The sequence below is a fragment of the Narcine bancroftii genome, chromosome 1 (assembly GCF_036971445.1).
Source record: "Narcine bancroftii isolate sNarBan1 chromosome 1, sNarBan1.hap1, whole genome shotgun sequence".
Lineage (NCBI taxonomy): Eukaryota > Metazoa > Chordata > Chondrichthyes > Torpediniformes > Narcinidae > Narcine > Narcine bancroftii.
The window spans coordinates 134,696,659-134,711,506 of record NC_091469.1 but is presented as its reverse complement, the minus strand read 5'-3'; the positions used below and the strand labels follow the sequence as shown (position 1 = coordinate 134,711,506).

Here is a 14,848-nt window from a genome sequence, read left to right as displayed (position 1 = left end):
AGGAATAAAGTCCTAAACTGTTCAACCTTTCTTTACCTGTAACTCAGTTAATTAAGTCCCAGCAATATCTTAGTGAATATCTGCATTCTTTCAATTTTATTAATATTCTTTCCTATACTTTGGTGTCCGAAACTGTGCACAATAGTCCAAATTTGGCCTCTCCAATGTCTTATACAACTTTTCAATAACTTCCCAACTCCTATACTCAATAAATTGATTTATGAAGGCCAATGTGCCAAAAGCTCATTGATGACCACCTATGCATTTTGTCTCTTTTAAGAGAAAATTGGGATGACATTTTTGGAAAAATAGTATTAGTCGAGGTTGTGGGGGAAGAAAGAAACAGAAGATTCACTTTTGGATACATAGATAAAAGTGGCATTGCTACTATGGGCCAAATGGCCTCCTTTGCCAGCACATCTGAGTATCTGCTGCATGTTGTAAATTCATATTACCTACCGACGTATGGGAGCGATTTTATCATACTTCAGTAATGGGTTCCCAATGATGTTAAAAAGTAAATGGTTTCACATTGGATGAATAAAAATCTAATCAACAAATAAGAATGGGGTTGTTTTCTTTAAATTTCTGTCTTTAACTGTTGCAGAAACAAGCTCTTGTTTCAATGGTTCGTTTGGAAATTCAGTTTCGAATTGGATACTTATGCTTAAATTTAATTTTGTGAAAAAAATGGTTTGAGGCATTCTGTGGTATCAATTCCGCATTGCAATTAAAATGTGAAATAAACTTGTTTTTGGACGGTGTAGCTTGCGGGAAATGTAATTTTGACTGAATTGAAGGATGATGTTTGGCCCATTTGTTCAGGGGCCTCCTATTCCCCCCGGTGCATGCACAGAACAAAATGTGCAGTTCGTGCAATCCAGGCCAATATCCTGCCATGACATTGGGCTGGTTTTAATGTTTCTGCTGTTGCTGTGCTTCTGTTCATTTAAGTGCATTATTGCCCTCGTGGAGCAGTAGCAAATATTTGATTCCCGCTAAGTGCCTAAAGTGAGGGCCAAATATCCGCTTTACAACACTCTTTAGACTGGATGCAATCCTCACCAGCGCACCTCGCCCAGAGACCTAATCAGAGGTATAAGATTATCTGTGTCAGGTCAGTGTTTCTCTCCTCTGTGATAGTGTTGATTATTGAGTAACTCTTGCTTTTTGAATTTATTTCTGACCCATGAGGCATGATCTGAAATTCTGAGCAGATACAGTAACTCCAGTGACGACTGTGCTCTTTCAATCCACTATTAATATGCTGGAGCTAGCCCCATACTGGAGGAATCTATTTGTATCCCATTTTCTTGTTCATTCCACGGATCCTTTCCTCTTTATCTAATTCTATCCCAAGCAATACAGTTGACTCCATTTCAGTAACTAATCAGGCATATTACTTCATTTTCTGTTACTTGTTCTTGCTGGCTCTTGAATGCTTTAAAATTATAGCAAATTACTTGGCATTGCTGTGTTTCTTTTATGATCTTTGTTTTGAACAAATCACAGGAGGTTTGCATCTCTGGAAAGCCTAGCATTTATCAGTCATCCCTAATTACCATTGTGTTCCCTTCACAAAGTACAGTGAAGAGTCAACCATGTTATTGTGGGCCTGGACTTGCATAGACCATTGAGGTCTGCAGATTTCCTTTTCTGAGTGTCATTAGTGAATTATATAGGATTTTTATGGCCTTCAGTTGCAAAACTAACTTTTTTTAATATTTGGGGGTTTTTAAAAATGAATTGAAATTTCCCCAACTGCCTTGGTGGGAGTTCACGTATCATTGGACCAAGACCCTTCTGACATTATTTTAAATTATTTTCTTGTCAAATGCTCACTTTTTCCCCTTACCTACCACTTTAAAAAAACATTTGCGATAGAAGATGGATTCCAACTGTAGTGTGTACTGTTGACAAAATGCAATCCTGTTGTACATCACTCTAACGGCAACCCCCAACCCTTAGTTAGCCTCCACCAAGTTGAAAGCACCATGTAGATGGCAATATTCCTACCTGCAGATTCCCCACCGAGTCACATGCCACCCTGACTCCGAATTAGATTGCCATTCTTTCCCGTTCTCTTTCAGCCTAAATCCATGGTCTCTGTGCTCAGCAACACCAAGAACATTCACAGCAGATAGACTTCATCAATGCAAGTAACCTTCTCAAAAGGAATGAAAGATGTTTGACCGTGACATCCTCATCCCGCGAATAAAAATGTGTTCATCCTGATGGTGTCCATCAGAGCATGGCACAAATTCTCTTGCCTCTTCCTCTTAGCTTAAATTATTCTGCCAGAAATGAAGTGACAACTTTTTTAAAAAAAATCAAAATGAATGCAAAAATAGCATTTTGCCTCTCAAATTCAATTAATTTTGATATTTCATCCAACTTCCTCTCAATTCCCCCTCTCCTGAGACATTATTGTGTTTTGTTGACCCATTTTTAAACTCTGTTTCACTGGGTTTCCTTGGGAACTTGTTCCTGGAGCACAAGTGAGTATGTGCTCATTCTTGGTTCAGAACCCTGACCTATTTCCTTGGATCTCCAAGTCTTTCTCAGCAGAATCCTTTAAACTTTTTAAAACAAAAATTGGTGTTTCCTAGATTGAATTAATCTGATTTGAATAGGTACTTTATTGCTAAATCAATAGCTCCAAGAATTGTAAGTGAAAGGAACTTCCATTAATGTGAAATCTTTCCCAACTTTTAGACTTGTGAAGGTATTTCACAGCCATTGAATTAATGTTTGAAATACTATGATGTTGGGAACTGCAGCAGCCAATTAGTGCTGTCAGACAATGGAGAGGAACAGCCAGTAAGCATGACTAATGTTGGTGAAGGGATGGTTGAACATGAGAACAATGGATCTGCTTAACTTGAATACAAACTTGGACTCCTTTACGTTCCTTGACATTCTCACTTCAAAGCCCCATAAGAACAACCGTCCCTCTGGCAGAGCAGAACTCCCTTACTGCTACACTATAGTGTCATCTTCGATTATGTTCCTGAATAGGATCTGGATTCTCATTTTGTAACTCAGTTAGGGATATGCTTATCACTAAGTGGTGGCTGTCATTGTATCCTCAATCTTCTGCTAGCAGAATTAAAATAAGTTATTACAGTAAAATCCCCGTTGTGCGGAATTCAAGCAAGCAGCCTCAAGCAACAGGCAAATAAACTGTGGAAAATAAATGGGTTTAAAAAAAATGCAAAAGTTTAAAATTAGCACCCCCTAGCTGTTATCCATGCAATCCATGCAACACACAATTTTTTTTTGAATATTTTATTTATAATTTTTCAAACTCAAGTAGTGTCCATATTCAAATACTTACAAATATAATTACAGCCATGTACAAAATCAACTGAGTTCAAGTCATTTTCCTACGCTCTCAACCACCCCCAACCCTCCACATTGCTAACAAATGGCGGGGGGGGGGGGGAGGAGGGTCTAATATGCCATCAAATATGGTAATTCACTTATCCAGCATCTTGCCAATCCACATAGGTGCCAGATACCAGGGATCTTACTGTAATTAGAAGCTAAGAGTCATAATCTGATTTATAAAACATGGACACAGACCATTTGGCCCAACCTGTCCAAGTTGCCTACATGAGTGAGAACCATTTGACCACTATCCCTTTTAAATCTTACCTATCTATTCATAATCTTGTCTAGATTAGTAGAAACAAGTGAATAGTGCAAGTAAACCAGCAAGAGTTTTCTGATTGTTGGTGCATTGAGCTTGTTCCAGAATACTGGAATGTCATGGGGGGGGGGGGCAGGACGGGGGGGTGGGGGTGGGGGCAGGATGGTGGGGGGGGGAACGACATAGTGCACTGCAGATGCCAAGATAAACAACCTGCTGGAGGAATTCAATTGGAGGAAAAGAATGGTCAGCATTTTTGGCCAGAATCTTCCATCAAGATCGCGAGGATGGGGTCTGGCCCGAAACAGTGACCGATCTTTTTCTCCTGCTGACGCTGATCAACCTGCTGAGTTTGTCCAGCAGGTTGTTTTCTGCACTGGAATTGCCAGTGTTGTTGCCTAACTTTGAGACCCAAGACCGTCTATTAGGGTGGAAGAGTCGCTTTCTTTATCGAGGAACTATTGGAAGCTCGGGCGATACGAAGGGCCAGAAAAAGTGCAAGATGAAGCATTTTGGATTGAAGAATAGTAGAGAGAAAATCTTTGCAAAAGAGTGTGATTAAGAAGTGGATGAATAAAGAGATATCAGATGAGTTTGAATGGAAGGCCTTGAAGCTGGCAGAACAAGTTAAAAAGGCAGACCTTGAGCCAGGAAATAATAGATTAAAACAGGCAGTTTGTGTTTTGTAGGAATCTCCACAGTTAAACAAGAGGGAGAAAGCTTGGAAAGGGTATGGGGAAATTTGGTTTCAGGGTGAGGGAGTGCAGTCATGCAGATTATTTAGAGAATATGGGGTTGGTCCTCTTCATGTGGAGAAGGCAGGGAGGAGATTTGAAGTTTAAATCAGTAATGGATTGGGAAAAGGTAGAGGGATGATTCCCTTGATTGAAGGCCATGTAAGTAGAGGAAGAATATCTCAGGTAAGAACCACGGGAAATGGGGACAAAATAAGGAAGCGTTAGGATCTGGAATGTTCTGCTTAGTGGATCCAGATTTAAAATGGGCTTTTCAAAGGAGTTGAATACATTTTAGGAAATCTTTGGCTTTGGGGGGGTGGGTGGGTGGGGGGGAGCGATCAGGATGACACACAAGACTGCAGATGCTTGAATTGACAGAAAGACCAAATGACTGAGGGAAATGTACAGTTGCCAGTTTTGGTTGAAACCTTGTTTTGGGTTTCTTTCCAAAATGTCGACTGCATTTGCCTTCATGACAATCTGGACACATTGGATTGCTCAAAAGAAGATATGGAGTAACCTGTGGGTTGGATGGCTTCTTTCTATATTGTAGTATGCTAAATCTAGAATAATCAGTATCTACAATAATGTTAGTGCCATGAATTCCCCTCTTGCACAGACTCTGAAACCTACACAGGGCTTATGTTGAAAGGCAGACTTATCCAAGATCTATTGACATAGGAATTTGACTCCAGATATTCATTGTGGAATTGTATATGAACGCTTGGGTTCCAAATGATCCTGAGTAATATCAGAGATTCATTATTCCTGATTCAGGTGTAAGAAGCTATTCTTGACAAAAATTCAGTGAAATGCAATTCAATGAACTGAAACAAAATTCATCAGAGAGTAAAACAGGCTGCGGATTCACTGTGGTCATAGAGAGCCTTTCACTTTCTATGGATGCTGCGGTACCTGCCAAGTTTCAATTTTGTGTTCTGTTGATTCACTGTGTGCATTACCTGAGGCTAAAATAATCTCACATCCATTGCTAGGTTTAAAAAAAAGTAAAACATGAAAACTTGTAGACACCATGGTTGAAGTAAAAACACAATGCTGGAGAAACTCAGCAGGTCAAATAGTGTCCTTTATTTAGCAAAGATTAAAAAATACATAACCGATGTTTCGGGCTTGAGCCCTTCACCAAGGTATATAAAAATCAAGCAATAGTATCAAGTGCTAAGTAAAACACAATGCAGATAATTGTGAGATGATGTATTTTGCTTGGAAAATGGAGAGAGAAAGTTTGTGCTGAATACTTTCCATTGAGAATTCCATGCAAGCTTGGCATACATATGGTTAAACAACGAAGCATTAAAGTTGTGTGGTATTTTCCCCGGGGGCCATAGTAGAAATGTACAATTAGTGAAATTTTAAAAACTGCTTGAAGCGTCTGAAATTTATATTGAAGGAAGTGCTACTAAGCAGTTCGAGAAATTAGACCAAAGTTAATATTTCTCAGAAGTGCTTTGAGACTTCCTTTCTTTAAGTGGCTCCAATTTTAAAGTGAAGAGAGATTTTTAAAAAGAGGGAAAATTGTCTGTGAAAATTTAAATAAAGAAGTGCTGGTGTGCCATGGTGGAGGGCTGGAGCAGGCTGAGAGCAGGTTAATTATTTGCGAGGTCTCTCAGTAGCACAGCAGGGCTGCATCTCCTGAATGAAGCAGCTGAATTGACAGTTTTGTTGCTGCTTTGGTTGGTGTGTGAAGAATGTCAGGAAAAAGTTGTAACCCCAAGCCAGAAACATCTGGAAACTGCGCCAGCATAATCAATAGGCATATCTGCAGTTTGTTTCTGTCAGATTTTTTTTATCAAACCATCTCGCTGAAACAAAAAAAAACTTGAAAGTTAATAGCTTCGCATCCAGTAGCTGTGTCACGTGATTCAGCTCATATAATGCTGCAGCAGGAATTCTCTAGGTAGCAGAATATTTCTGCTTCCCAGTCGACTTGGTTATTCTTCAGCTTTTCTGTTCTTGCCTGCATTTCACTTTGAAGAGTAAGAAACAAATTATGGGAATAATCTCTCCAGCCAGCACGGCTTGGTACACAAGACGGCGCAGGAATCTTCTTGCAAAACGATGAATCTCTGCTCCCCGACTTGGCAACAAAAGCATGATTTCAGGAGCTAAAACCCCGGCCAGTCAATTCTCAGGTAATTATAGAAAATAATCCTATCAGACCAAAAGCAGATTGTGTTTGCTTGGGAGTTGAGATTTGCAGAATTGTATGAATCTGTGCTGTGTTATGGTGCGCTCAAAGAGTTTGTAAGATGTTTGATGTGATGTCGGGTTACCAGATTCCATACCTTAAATGTTATCTCTTTTGATCCGTTCTTTAGGTGATGAAGTGGCCCTGCATTTACCCTGTCATGTAAACGAAATGTGTATTCACAGTCCCAGTCTTCTCATATTTATATATTATCATCTTATTGTAGACTATAATTAGAACTGGAATAGTACCTGTACTGACAGTCTTCTCATTTCTCATGTCACATTGTTAACGTAGCGATAACGGAAGCGGTCAACCACACCAAGATCCCTTTCATTTGGTGAAATTTATGAAAGAATATAAGTAGGGAACCTTATTTAGTGCAAAGACTTTGTCTGACTGTAAATGATTGCTTGCAGTCGTTGCATTTTCATTCTTAGTATTGTGTGAATTGTTAAACTAGTGTTGAAGAATATTTTTGGAATAATAATGGAAGGTCGCTCTCTGAGGATGAGCTAGCTTTGAGTAGAGGCAATTTCTCCTTTGGCTTGTTAACCCTCTTCAGACAGTGCTGCCTGCAGATGTGTGTGAATCCTACTGGCGAATGGTACAGTTAATTCTTCACACAAATTGTAGATATTCCTTTCCACCCTGAGAGCAATCTGCAAACCAGTAGAGTCAAGCCAAGATACTGTTGGCAGGCTCTGGTTGTCAACTTATGGGTCAGGTCATTAATCTAATAACTGTTCAGCCAAGCGACAGGGGCTGAGAGGTTATGTTTAGATCACTCCATCCTGGATCGAAACTCATTGCAATTAGCTAATGTGAAAGGATCCACACTTTACACATGCTAAATTTTCAGAGGTTTGAGCATATTACAAACAAAATTAATGTGTGTATATGTGTTTATATAAATATAAGTGTGTCAAATATTCATGGCCTTTTATATTGGCGACTTTGATATGGGGGAAGAATCCTGTTACTTTTGACAGGGTGATGTGACTTACAGGTGATGTTATTCTGCCGAATGCACTGTATACTTTCTTTCTGAACAGGCTTTGCCAAAATTTTTTTTTGTGTTCCGTTTTAATAGTTTGGGTGAATAGATCAACTAAAGCCTGTCTGACACCAGTTAGTCACTGAGGTTTGCATATCCCAGGTGACATTGTACAACAGGATACTGATTTGTGACTCAAGATTTTTTGATCTGTCAGTTTTGCCATTGACTGGCATTTCGGAGAGAGGAGTATTAAAACCATAATGGACCACAAGTCAACCTTGTGGGGCATTGAAAATGATGCCTCACTTCCTGACAGGGTGAAGATCTCATACGCATTGTTCGATGCAGAAAACAGCACGTCACCAAAGAAAGGCCCAATGGCCCAATTCTCCTCTCTTCCACCCCCCCTCCCCCACCGAGGAACAGGCACCTTGCATTGCAGTTGAGCTGAGGAGAGGAGGATCCTATTCAGGGTGTACCCACACAAAGGAGCAGGATCTGATATTATATCTGGCTGGGTGGTGAGAGACTGTGCAGACCTGCTGGCTGAGGTCCTAATGGATGTCATCAATATCTCACTCCAGCAGGATTCAAGACAGCCACGATTGTCCCAGTGCCCAGGAGAGCAACAGTAGCTGGACTAAGTGACTATAATCCAGTGGCACTGACCTCCACAGTCATGAAGTGCTTTGAATGACTGGTAAAGGAGTGCATCATATAGTACACCGAGCAGTGACATTGGACCTATTCTAGTTTGCCTATTGGCCAAACCAATCCTCAGTCAATGCAATAGCCCCGACCCTCCACTCCATCCTGACCCACCTAGAAAATTATACCTCATATGCCAGGCTGTTGTACATTGACTTCCGCTCAGCATTCAACACAATCATACCTCAGAGGCTGGCGGATAAATTATTCTTGCTGGGACTCAATACCTCTCTCTGTAACTAGTGGACTTCTTGATTGAAAGACCAATCTGTCCAGGTTGGCAGCAAATCCTCAAGCCACATCACGCTGCCACTGGTGCACTTCAGGGCTGGGTGCTTAGCCTGCAACTATTCACACAGCTGACTCAAGACTGTATTACCAGGTTCAGCTCCAAAAGAATCATCAAAGTTTGCGGTTGGCCTCATCGGGAACAGAGAGGAGGTGGGTGATGGGAGAGGAGGTGGGTGATAGGCAAGAGCAACAACCCGAATCTCAACATGGACAAGCCAAAGGAGATGATTGCGGACTTCAGAAGGATGAAGGACTACTCCCCTCTACATGTCAATGGCTTCGTCGGGGAGAGAGAATGGGAGCCCAAAGTTCTTTGGTGACCATTTAAAACACAACCTATCGTGGACCCAATCATCTCATTAATCTGAAAGGTGCAGCAACAGTAAGAGGAGAGCAAGACCCTCAGGCCACTATCCTAACAACATTCTACAGGATATAATAATACATAATGGACTGTGTCCTGGCTGGCTGCATCATATTGTGGTATGGTAGCTGCAAAGCATCAATTTGGAGCTCAGTATGGAGGGTGATTAGCACTGCTGAGAAGATCACTGGGGTCTCCAGTGACACTATTTACAGGGAGTGGTGCTTAAAGAAGACTCAGAATCATTGCGGACCCTAGCCATTCAACCTGCAGTATATTTGAAATGCTATCTTAAAGGAAGAGGTGCAGGAGCATAAATACTAGGACTGCCAGGCTGGGAAGCAGCTTCGTCCCACAGACAGTGAGACTGCTGAACAATTCTAAAAACTTTATATATCTATTTTGGATCACGATTAATATATGTCGTTTGCATGTCATGTGTTCTGTGTCTGCGTGTGTGTGTGCGCGCGCACTATGGTCCGGAGATGCACTGTCTCGTCGGGCTGTATATGTATGTATATATATATAGTCAGATGACAATAAACTTGAATAATGTTGGTAATGAGGGTTGAAGTTAGGATGGGGCCACATCATCCTGAGATTTTCCAAAAACATGTTGCTGCAACACTTAATGTACAAATGAGGAGTTATCCCTTTACGGTGAAGCATGCAGATTGTTCACACTAATTTGCTTCAGGATGATACACTTGTATCACATCAATCAGAATGTATATGTTTGTATCTTAGGCTTAAAGCAAACTGCAGGGACTCAGTGGCTCAAACAATATCTGATGCTGCTTGACCCAGTGAGTTCCTCCATCAGCTTGTTTATTTTTCTCTCCAAATTCCAGCATGTGTCTCTATATGTGCTGGCACATATCCACATAGTAAAAGAGCAACACCAGCACCATTCTCTTTAATCTGGACTGGCCATTGAAGCTTGGCCAGCAATTGTTTGGAGACTTGCATCACTATGTGTGTGAAAGCCGTTGAGGTGCGAGAATAATTGTGGGGAAGAACTAATTCAATATAGTAATTCTCTAAGTTCACCAAACTGCTACAAAAATTGAGTCCAATAGTTTGATAGGCTTGTCTGGTGAAAGGAAATATAAAGGGGCTATTTCTCTAAGAACAGAGGAGATTTTCACTTCACATACGACCTTTAAGCACTGTACAGGCTATTCAGCCCTCGATGTTGTGCCGACATATTTTCCTTCCAAAAAAAAACAAAGCCCTTCCTATCTCATAACCTTCTATTTTTCTTTCTTTGTAATCCTAACCCTGTCGAGGAGTTTCTTAAATGCCACTATTGTCCCAGACTCCACAACCACCTCTGACAAGGCATTCCAGGCACCCACAACTCTGTGTATATTTTAAAAAAAACACTGATCCCTGGTATCTCCCCTAAACTTCTCTCCCTTCATTTGGTTTAGATTTCCTCTGGGATTTACTACAAATGCCCTGGGAAAAAGGTGCTGGCTGTCAACCATGAATGGAAAAGCAGAACCAAGCCAAAGCAGACTGGTAGGGATTGAGGGCCAGAGCAGCAAGGCATAGATTAGAAGCAAGAAATTAACTGGATGTAGTATGAATAAAAACCCTCACAACTAGAGGGAGAACAAACAATTTTATTAGCTTATAAATGAGGGTACGGTCTCATAATAGTGTTCAGAAGGGTTCTGGGTTCAGGCAGGAAACCAGGGTTATAGGTGAGCAGAGGGGCAGAGCTGGGAGGTGGAGCCAGCCATCAGCACAACACCCTATGAGTGAATCCCAGTTCACTACATTCACCCCTTCCTGCAGAATTTAGGGTCTGTGAATGAAGAAAGAGAACATGGGTTCAGAGAAAAAAAAAGTTGAAAAATATACAATTATTTACAAATTTACAGATTTAAGCTGTCCAAGGGTCTGGAGATCCTGGTGGAGTGCCTTAGCACTGTGGGACCTTGGACTCCTTGGGTCTCCTGGTCCCGTTGTGAGGGAGGAGTGGCGGTCAGGGTCTCGGTTCTACAGTGGAGGGAGATGCACTTTCCTCCTGAACCGGATCCCCTGAGGCCCTGACTGGGGGTGGCGAGAATGAACTCCATGGCTCATAGGGCACTTGAGGCAATGGACCCTCTGTTCCGGCAGGTGCCAGGTCCCTGATGGAGACTGTGTCTTCTCTGCCATCTGGATACTCCACATAGATGTACATGAGATTGGCGTGGAGCAGTTTCACCTTTTCCACCAGGGGATCGGTCTTGCTTCTTCTCACGTGCTTCCTGAGAAGGACTGAGCCAGGAGTGGTGAGCCAGGTTGGGAATGTAGTTCCCAAAGCTGACCTTCTTTTGAAATTGAATAGGAGCTCGTGAGGAGTAGCATTGGTACGTAGTAGTGACCGGATGGAATGGAGCGCCATGGGGAGGACTTCCTGCCAGTGTGGGTCTGGAAGACGTTTTGACTTCAGGGCCAGTTTGACAGCCTTCCAGTCCATGGTGTTCTCCTTTTCAACCTGCCCGTTCCCATGGGGGTTTTAGCTCATAGTCCTCCTGGATGTGATGCCCCTCACCAATAGGTACTGACGTAGCTCGTCACTCATAAAGGATAAGCCCCAGTCACTATGAATATAGCCGGGATACCTGAACAGGGCAAAATGGAATCTAGGGCCTTATGACTGACAAAGTGGACGTGTCTGGATGTGGAATGGCGAATGGGAAGCGGGAGTACTCGTCAACGATAGAGAGGAAGAAAGTGTTCCCGTTCGTGGAGGGTAGAGGTCCCTTAAAATCGACACTGAGCTGTTCAAAGGGCCTGGATGGCTTGATCAGGTGCGCCTTTGTGGGGCGATAGAAGAGCGGCTTGCACTCCTCTCAAACCTGGCAAAACCTGGTCATTTCCCTGACTTCTTCCATGGAGTAGGGCAGATTGTGCACCTTGACAAAATGAGCCATTTGGGGAACTCCTTGGATGGCAGAGCTCATTATGCAGAAACCGCAGTTGGCCGGTGTGTGCAGAGTCACAGCTTCCTCTGGATAAGGCATCTGGAGGGTCATTAAGGGCTCCTGGCCGATAGGCGATGTCATAATTGTAAGTGGAGAGTTCGATCCGCCATCTAGCAATCTTGTCATTTTTGATTTTGCCCTTCTTGACATTATTGAACATGAATGCGACCGAGTGGTGGTCGCGTAAATATCCTACCAGTCAGGTAGTGTCTCCAGTGTCTCCTTGAGCCTCCTTTTCCACAGATGGGTTCCGGAACTCGTGACCTTGTAATGTCCGGAGGTGGGGGGATCCCTGGTTGAGTATAACGGCCAGGGCTAAGTCCAAAGCGCAGCTTTCCACTTGGAAAGGTAGATTGTCATCCACAGCATGCATGGTGGTTTTCGCAATGTGATTCTGGAGGTAGCTTCAACCGAAGGGGAAATTACTGGCTTTTGAGAGAGGGCGAAACTTATTAGCGTATTGAAGTATCCACTGGGTATAAGATGAGAAAAACCGCAGGCATCTCCTCAAAGCCTTTGTGGTCCTGAGAACGGGAAACTCTTAACAGAGAGCGCATCCTATCAGGATCAGGGCCAATTATGTCATACTCCACCACGTAGCCAAGGACAGCCAGACCTTTAATCCTGAGCATCCCATTGTTAGAGTTATAAGTGAGGTTCAGGGCTTTCGCCGCATGGAGAAAACTCTGGAGGTTAGCGTTATGGTCTTCCAAGGAGTGGCCATAGATGGTGACATTATCGAGGTAGGGGAAGGCAGCCTTCAACCCATACTCATCCACCATTCTGTCCATCTGCCTCTGGAAGATAGAAACCCCTTCAGTGATACTGAAAGGGACTGTCTGGAATTGATAGAGACCACCATTAGCCTCAAATGCAGTATATGGGTGGTCCTCTCGCAATTGATTGGAAGCTGGTGATAGCAGCTTTCAGATCAATGGTCCAATAAGCCCAATACTGTGCAATATTATTCACCATGTCTGAAATTCGAAGGATGGGGTATGTGTGCAGGAATGTGTACCAATTAATAGTTTGGCTATAGTCAATTACTAGCCTGGACTTTTTCCTCTTTTACTACTACCACTTGCACTCTCTATGGGATGGTGCTAGGTTCGATGATACCTTCATAGAAGATAGGAGCAGGAGTAGGTCATTTGACCCTTCGAGCCTGCTCCACCATTCAACGAGATCATGGCTGATCTTAAAGTTCAGTACCCCGTCCCCGCCTTCTCTCCGTAACCTTTAATACCCTTATACTGAAGAAATATATCTAATTCCCTCTTAAATATATTTAATGAACCTGCCTCTACTGCCCTCTGTGGCAATGAATTCCACAGATTCACCACCCTCTGGGTAAAGAAATTCTTCCTCATCTCGGTCTTAAATGGTTGGCCTATTATCCTCAAACCATAGCCCCGGGTTCTGGATTTTCCCATCATTGGAAACGTCCCATCTGCATCCATTCTGTCCAGTCCTGCCAGAATTTTATAGGTCTCTATGAGATCCCCTCTCAATCTTCTAAACTCCAGCGAGTACAATCCCAATTTGCGCAATCTTTCCTCAAAAGTCATTCCTGCCATTCCAGGTATCAGCCTGGTGAATCGCCTCTGCATTCCCTCCATTGCAAGAACATCCTTCCTTAGATAAGGTGACCAAAACTGCACACAATACTCCAGGTGGGGTCTGACCAAGGCCCTGTACAGCTGCAGTAAGGTATCCTTGTTCCTATACTCAAACCCTCTTGATGTGAAGGCCAACATACCATTTTGCCTTTTTAACCGCCTGCTGTACCTGCATGCTCGCCTTCAGAGACTAGGTCTCTCTGCACTTCCCCATCTCTTAATCTATTGGCATTCAAATAGTAATCCGGTTTGTATTACCAAAGTGGATAACCTCACATTTATCCACATTGTAGTGCATTTGCCATGTATCTGTCCAGTCCCTCAATTTATCCAAATCACACTGGAGCTTCCTGACCCCCTCTTCCGTGCACACAACCCGTCCTAGCTTAGTGTCATCTGCAAATTTGGAGATATTACATCCAATCCCCTCATCCAGATCATTAATGTAAATTGTGAACAGCTGGGGTCCTAGTACAGATCCCTGTGGCACCCCACTGGTCACCGCCTGCCACTCAGAAAACGAGCCATTTATCCCAACTCTCTGTCTTGTACCTGCCAGCCTGTTCTCAATCCACATCAATACTTTGCCCCCAATCCCATGAGCCTTGATTTTGTAAGCCAGTCGTTTATGCGGGACCTTATCGAAGGCCTTTTGGAAGTCCAGGTACACCACATTCACTGGCTCTCCCCCATCTATTTTACCTGTCACCATCTCAAAGAAATGAGTGGACATTGTGTCTTAGACTTCATTAAATCTTCATCTGCTCAGCTATACCTCCTGCACTTGGTAGCAGTAGGTTTGCAGTCTAAGAACAGATTCGGGAAGAGTGGTCGGGGGGGGGGGGGGTCGATATTCAGTGTGGAGGGGCTGCATGTGGATTCTGATTTTAGAGGCCCTCCATTCTGAACCGTTACAGAGGGTGGGGACCAAAATACTCCAAGGTCACACTTTTAAAGTGACTCAGGAAGTCCAGACCCAGCAACACCGGAGCACACAATTCATCAAGTACATACAGGTGAATTTTACAAAACTCCCCCTCTTCGAATGACAAATGTACTATACAATGTTGTTGAATACACGTAGAATGTGAATGAGACACAAGGAATATGCGATAATTGGAAGGATATATTTTTAGGTTGTATTCCTCCATAGCCTGTGAGTCTGTGAAGCTTTAAGTAGAGCCTGTGTTGATTAGGCATTTAGTGGAATGTCCATTTACTTTAACAGTCACTATGGAGTTGCTAAGCTGGATAGATCTGTCCTGATCTAGAACCATTGAGGCCAGG

General features: G+C 42.8%; 1 protein-coding gene across 16 annotated transcripts in view; it reads left to right on the top strand.

The window, feature by feature from the left end:
• LOC138764513 (teneurin-3) overlaps window positions 1–14,848 on the top strand; it is a 4,541,667-nt gene that overhangs the window by 4,089,220 nt on the left and 437,599 nt on the right. The gene's annotated exons all lie outside the window — the stretch shown is intronic.